The sequence below is a fragment of the Macrobrachium rosenbergii genome, chromosome 20 (assembly GCF_040412425.1).
Source record: "Macrobrachium rosenbergii isolate ZJJX-2024 chromosome 20, ASM4041242v1, whole genome shotgun sequence".
Classification (NCBI taxonomy): Eukaryota; Metazoa; Arthropoda; class Malacostraca; order Decapoda; family Palaemonidae; genus Macrobrachium; species Macrobrachium rosenbergii.
Window position 1 is genome coordinate 10,212,501 of NC_089760.1, and position 7,500 is coordinate 10,220,000.

The window sequence follows — 7,500 nt, forward strand, 5'->3', positions numbered from 1 at the left end:
ATATATATATATATATATATATATATATATATGTGTGTGTGTGTGTGTGTGTGTGTTTGTGTATGTAGTGTGTATATATATTTGTATATATATATGTGTGCATATATATATATATATATATATATATATATATATATATATATATATATATATATATATATATATACATGATTATTATCACTTTTGTACGTGAATCATTCATCACACATTACCACAGGTGAAAAATAAGAGACAGGATGTAGGTCCTGACCAGTTTCGACTTTATATATATATATATATATATATATATATATATATATATATATATATATATATATATATATATATATATATATATATATATATATATATATATATATATTATATATATATATATATATATATATATATATATATATATATATATATATATATGTATATATATATATATTATATATATATATATATATATATATATATAATATATATATATATATATATATATATATTATGTATATGTCATAACGTGAATGTCAGCGTGAACACTTCTTTCTTGCTGTAATCTAGCATCATAAGTCACAAAAGGACATAATCAGCATGAAAACCCATGTATTTCGATTGACAGTTCTTTGGTCCTTACCTGGCTAATGTGGCAAGTTGGTAGTTGACAAAATTGCTATACAAGTGAGTAATAACCGTATGGCAAGAAGGCAATGGTTTTCTCATGAAAGGGATCAGATCCATCTCACAAAAATTAATGGAGCATAAGAAATCAGTGAGATAAAAATTGAGGAGTTCGGGATTTTCGTCCATAAGAGGGATAAGTGTCATATGCCAAGGTAGAAGTGAGGCTAAGCTGCTTTGCACAAAGTAACGGCCTCGTAAAAAAGTAAGTCTCGATAATTTTATCATCATGAACATCAACAAAACGTAGGATATGGACCCATCAGGTGAACACTGGAAACCTGATTTCACGGACGAGCTAACATTAAGGCCCATTCCACCATATCCTTCCTTCCTTCCCAACCACCCCAACCCATCCCCCCGTCTCCCGGATTCTCATAAGGTGGGACCTAACAAGGATTATAACAACGATGGATTGCCCTCTTTAATCACCCAATCATCGCCATTTAAACTCCCATTAAAGTTGTTATTTCACACCTGCATGTTCACCCGCATAGTGATAGAGCGATCCCACAGCCCAATTTAAGAAGGCGTAATCAGCCAAACTGGGCAATGTGGCTGTGAAATATGAATACAAATCAGTTGACGTTTGCTAGGTCAACGAATCGTCCGCGGTCTGTTGTCTACCCGTGAACCAAGCATATGAAGTCAAAGATAATCGTAGTGTCAACACTGGCATCCCTAAATATTGCTGAGAAGCCTGAAGGATGTATACTATTGGAGCCACTCCCTCCAAAATGGAAAAAAATCATACTGATTTATGATTTAGAACTGATATGTTTTATTCCATGTATATTCCAATGACTATTGAAAATGTGAATCGGAACTTATATGACTGTACACCACGTATACCTTGAAGGAATAAGCGATAGTAACAAATGGTTTCTCGATCTGGATTATTTCCTAAGCCAAAGAAAAACTGCAGTTCTGTTTTTATACTCACGAATATATGAAAATTACTACAAGAGGCAGAATACCAAACTCTGTTTCAATCAATTTTATTCATGGACTCTCTCTCTCTCTCTCTCTCTCTCTCTCTCTCTCTCTCTCTCTCTCTCTCTCTCTCTCTGCGATAGGTAGGATAAAATCATTACCAACGAATTGTTATACAGCACACCAGTGGTCCACGAATACTTCTTAATGACAGTATGCGATATTGCACTGCACACCATTCACAATTTAAGGTTTCCTATTAGAGGAGGGCACGAACACCATTTCATTCTTTTATTGAGGAGGATAACGTGAAATAACAATCAACCGGAAAGGGGAGAATATCTAGTGAGATACTAAATTGATGTGTGGAGGAACTGATGCCGGAGGCGTATGCTATTCAGAAACTTATGACCGTAATAACAATTATACAACGCAACCCAAGAATAAGGCTCAAAGAATACCTACATCTTGGGGTAAAGATAAAATACATATAGGTAAAAGAAGTAACCATGATTGTTTTTTTAGGTGACAGAATTAGCTTATACTGTGCAAGACTATATTTTCCTAATCTAATTATGGAAACAATGATGTACACAAAGACACGCACATGTATACACACGTACGCACGCACTTTCTTGTACCAAAACAAGAGCCCCGAGGAAGAAAAATTAATGAGATTGATCAAGAGCAAAGAGTGTTAAGGGATTTAGTGTTTAAGGATTAATCTCATTCGTTGTCAGCCGCATAAACAGCTTACCTTGTGATGAAGTATATATAATATTTTCAAGTAGAATTAATCCGTATTATAAAGTATAATCGTCACGTTATAATATTTGTTATTCATATAACCTAAGAATTCTTGTGATTCTTTTCAAAATTTGTCTGCTTGGTTTTTTATTCGTGTATAAACATAGCCGCAACTTATTATACGTAATTCTATGGTTTGAAATACGTTGAAAAAGGAAAATTAAAGCCTGTATTTTTATGTAGTTTACAGATCAAGTTTAAATCTTAAAATCTCAATGTATTCTAACGCAAGTCAGTATCAGATATACGTTCATTCCCACCACCAAAAGGACAAGTTATAAAAGTAAATTGAAGAAATACTGAAATTAACATTTTTTCTGTTTCTCTACTCAATAACATGGTGGTTAATTTCAGAAAAAAACTTTTGTCAATATTATCCCAAATTTATCATATCGAGGTAAAATTTAATCTATCACTTGAGTTGCATCCAGTTCTGTGGAATCCGGACTTTACAGTTTATAAACAATTATTGCGATATATTTTGATTTTACCCTTGCACTAAAGTACAGAATTTATGTATGAACCAGCAAACTGCGTCACAATATACCATAATTCATCGAAGGATCTAAGTAGCTATTGGTCTAAAAAAAAAAAAAAAGTCAATATTCCTAATGATTTACTCAGTCTGACAAACTGACATCATATTACCTTTTTCTTACAATGTTTACCTAGTTAGTTCGACGTCTTATGAAACAATAGTTTACACAGATTAATATTATTTTAGTTAGCAATAATTTACATAACATTTATTATTATTACAATGATTTATAATAAGTAAGCTTCGTGATGCACCATGGAAGGGCAAAGACTCTTCGCTTTATAACTTAAAGTAGGAATGCAACAGTTTAAATAACTATTATTATAATATGTATTCATGCTGCAGTTAAAATAACTATTATTGTAATATGTATTCAAGTTTCTTGTAACCTCAATAAAAGACAAAGCCTCTTAGTTTTCCACTTCAGAGTAACAATTCTAATTACTAACCAAGTAAAGAGAGTTTACCCAACTTTTTTTTTCATCCCATTGTGAACTGAAAATAAATTTGCTGTATTGTTTTGATTGATTACGTAAATTAATTCCCATGGCAAGCCAGATCAGAAAGGTCGCATCCATACGAAAATCTTTATAATTTTTGTAACAACGAATCACCGACACTAGTTAAGATGAACTTTTACCGTAAGGTAAAAAAAAATCATACAATAAATTCATTATGGATATTAATCAGTAATACCTGGTTTCGGATTAAAATCATGAGACATACATATTCTACATTCTTATTGAAATAATGACATTGTTTTGTGTCTACAGAATAAAGGTTTTAGTCATTATTCGAGGAGCCTTATATCAAAACAAATATAATAATTGTCTAGGTAATAAAAAATTCATTAGAGTTACATCCAGAAATCCTTTGACGATAAATTAGAAGCCCAGCTTAACAGTTAACAGCCAAAGCGTGTGAATATACAATGCATATTGTATCGACATGATATGCACGTTGTATGTACAATGATGTCTCTGAACCACTGTAAATTCCTGAAATGTGATTTTCTTACAAAGAATCAGGTTGTGCTTGGGAAAATTATTGAGGTAAAAAAAATTCGTCCTAAGCCCTCGAATATTTCAGTAAGCATCTTATTATTTATTTATGAGTTTACGGGGCAAGGTTCGTGTCAGCATGGCTAGAGGAACGTAAAAGAAAAAAAAAGACATCACAGTTAAAGAAAAAAAGACATCACAGTTAAAGAAAAAAATAAAATAAGAAAAGATAAAAAATAGCAAATATAACAATATACTTTTAAAGTATAGTTCATGAAAGCAGTACAATTTTAAACTCCTATCCATATTACCATTTGTGAGTAATATTTTATGAAGAAAACCCCCTACATTTTTTAAAATTGTGGAAAGTGTACTAAACTAACACAACGTCAGGGCTCTTATATTATTTCTGCACAGTTAAAAACAAATGTATTTATTGCAGAACAATACTATCACATACAAAACACACAATAGCCCATTACTTCTAATATCCTCTAAAAGGAAAGATGCAAAACCACTTTCTACTCCATCCCAACCCACACTAGGAGTAAGCTAGGAAGGACGGGGATGAGGGCGGGGAGGGGGGGAAACAGTGGGGTGAAAGGAGTGATTTAAACCTAAATAAGACACGTGGAACGCATTCCGATTCTCAGGGAAGGCTCCCTTGAAAATATCTCCATCTCTCTGTCTTGAGGTTTCCGGCTCATAATGCGGGTCGTCGAAGAAATAAGAGAAGACACATTGCCGTGTCAGTAACAGAATTGCCACACCACAAAGGGATGATGGAATCATCTCTCACCAGTCATGCTCAAGGAATTTCCGGATCTCGCGGAGGGAGAAAATAGTCATCTGCGACGTTAAAGCCACACTTACTTTCTTCTTGGTCTCTCTCTCTCTCTCTCTTCACCTGAGCTTATTTTCGTGAAGACGTTTCTCAGTGTAAATTGTTATAGAATAGATTTTACGCTTGGGTTCACTCACTCACAAAAAAACACACACACACTCTCTCTCTCTCTCTCTCTCTCTCTAAGTAAAACCACGTACGTTAGATGCATGCATGTACATGGGCGCACGGAAGTCAGCATGCATAATTTACACAAAATTGTATAAATTCTCCTCTCTCTCTCTCTCTCTCTCTCTCTCAAGAAAATCATGTACCTTGGGTGCGTATATATGGGCGCACGCAAGCAGGTGTGCATAATGTAATGAAAATTATATGTATCCCCTCTCTCTCTCTCTCTCTCTCTCTCTCTCTCTCTCTCTCTCTCTCTCTCTCTCTCATTTCAAAACTGTTATATATATATATATATATTTCAAAATATATATATATATATATATATATATATATATATATATATATATATATATATATATATATATACATATATATATATGTATATATATATATGCAACATTACTGTATAATTCACAAACAGGTGTAACTAAATGCATTTGTATAATCTTTGGGTACAAGAATGAAATTGGATCAATATGCTTTTTCCACATTCCACCATTTTTACTTGATATCGCATAACATTATTATTTAGTCTCTCTTAATAATAATGCGGAGAAATAGCAAACCAGTCGTTCTAGTATTATATTAAAAAGTTTTACTCCCGTCAGCATCATTACCCGTTTTCATCATGAAGATTTTATTTGAAATTTCATTATGCATGATACTATTTTCATAAAAGCACCAAGAGGCTTTCAAGTTTTACTGTAATAACTAACCATGAACTGAGGGTGGAGCACTCCAATGATTTCTTTCATGCAAAGTCAATAGGCCTAAGGTGATTAAAATGTTTGTGTTTTCTCCTGGGTCAGATGTTAATAATAATAATAATAATAATAATAATAATAATAATAATAATAATAATAATAATAATAATAATAATAATGTCTATCCAAAAAAAATTCAGTGCTGATGATTAAATTGTTTGTCCTATGAAAATAATTAATAGCTAATAATAATTAAATTGTTTGTTTTTCTCCAATGCTGGTCAGATGTTAAAATTAATCCTAATAATAATAATAATAATAATAATAATAATAATAATAATAATAATAATAATAATAACGTCTATTATACAAAAAAAAAAAATCAATCCTGAGTGGTCCTATGAAATATTTCAGCTGCCTATTGCGATAATCCGAAGAACAGAAAGAAATACAGGGTGTCCATAAAGTCATGGTGCAATTTTAGTTACTTGTAGCTTCGTAACTATACATGATAGAATTATTCTGTAAAAAGGATAAGAAAGCTTGATGTGTCTAGTTTTTTCTGAAGTTTTATTATTTTTTGTTTTATCAAATATTTTTCACAATTTCTGAAACTTAAATAACACTTTTATTTCAGAACTGCTGTTGACCCATGGGTTCACTAGAAGAGAAAGTAAACTTTATAGGTGAGTTACACCTGCTGCTGACGTCATCTCCCACTCTCTTACAGCTTCTGTTATAAATAAGTTTCCTTGTTCAAGGTACAAAAAGGAGCGATTTACTTTCTTTTCATTTTTTTCGTTTAACCATTGTTTTTACTTTTTACGTTAATTAATTACCGATTGTTGCGTAATTTGTTCAATAAGCACTTATTCACTGCCATGTTTTTGTTTTTCATTCGTTCTATCTGACAAATTCTTCAAGGAAATTGAGTATAACCCTAGTGAGGGGGTACGATTTTTTTTTTACTTAGATAACAATAATATCGAAATGCTGTTTAATTGTTCTTTATATCTGCCGTCCATTTAATGCAATGTGTCTTTATTATACTTCATCACAACGTTAAAACGTTTGCAAGCTGCAGCAGCCATATTTTCTCCCTTTTGTCCTTAGAAGGTGATGAAGTTTTACGACGCAGTAAACTGCCAAACTTCTTGTCTTCATTCCTATTTCGCCTCTGAAATCACTGAAATGAATCCTGCTCTTTGGAGAAGAGGGCAAATAAAGCTTCCACACAGCCTGGGCCCAATAATATAAATCCTTAGCATCTGACTCTCACGAAATTAGAGCTATGTTTTCATTTTCAATGAAATATTGTTCAGGTACTTTTATGTATTTTTTTTTTATCAGATATAACGGCTAGCTCATTGTGCTGCCACTCGTCGTTTCCCAGATTACATTTTTAGTCAAATATTCAGTGAGGGCTTTATCTTCCATTAGTGGCGAAATACCAAGCCTATTTCTATTTCAAGTTTTATTTATCTATAGCCCACATTTTTTTACAGCTGACTTTATGAATAAACAACTGTTGATAAATAATTTTCCCCATTAATACTTTCCAAAAATTATGAATATTTACAAGCAACTAACTCTTTGATGATTTGTGATTCATATTACAAATAGTTGCATTCTGTTTTAAATTTTCATTGGTAACTTTTAATTGTTAAAACTGAAAGATATCATAAAAATATAATTCTTAAAAAACATACAAACGCACACACACATCACTATATATATATATATATATATATATATATATATATATATATATATATATATATATATATATATATATATATATATATCACACATTACCTGTGGTAATGTGTGATAAATGAA